The sequence below is a fragment of the Bison bison genome, unplaced genomic scaffold (assembly GCF_000754665.1).
Source record: "Bison bison bison isolate TAMUID 2011002044 unplaced genomic scaffold, Bison_UMD1.0 scf7180017863818, whole genome shotgun sequence".
NCBI classification, from domain to species: domain Eukaryota; kingdom Metazoa; phylum Chordata; class Mammalia; order Artiodactyla; family Bovidae; genus Bison; species Bison bison.
In genome coordinates, this window is record NW_011494390.1 from 236,238 (window position 1) to 236,666 (window position 429).

The following is a 429-nucleotide window of genomic DNA, read 5'->3' on the forward strand; positions in this document are numbered from 1 at the left end:
AAAAACTGCCCCAGCCCGGATGCTGCAGCTGCAGCCGGAGGCTCCCATCCCCACCCGGCCATCTCGCAGTGGGCCCTCCAACCTGGCGAGCGAAGAGCCCCCAAGACGCGGAGGCCCCCCGCCGCCACTCGGCGGCACTCGTTCAGAGGCCGGCTGCCGTTGTCCGAAGGCAGGGAAAGCCCGGCCCTCCAGAGCCCTGGCTTCCCCGCGGCCCCTTGACCCGGTGGCCTCCCCACGCGCGGCCCCAGGACCCGGGCTGCCGGGTTCGCGCCTTTCCTGCCAATCAGATGCGGATTTCCCCCACGGCCAGCAGACCAATCAGCGCGCGGGTGTCCTCTTCGGCCCTTCGGCTCGTCGGCTCTTCGGCCTTCGCTCGTCGGGTTCGGCGTTTCGCTGAGCGTTAAGCGTGGTTCTCGTTGGTTTAGTTCC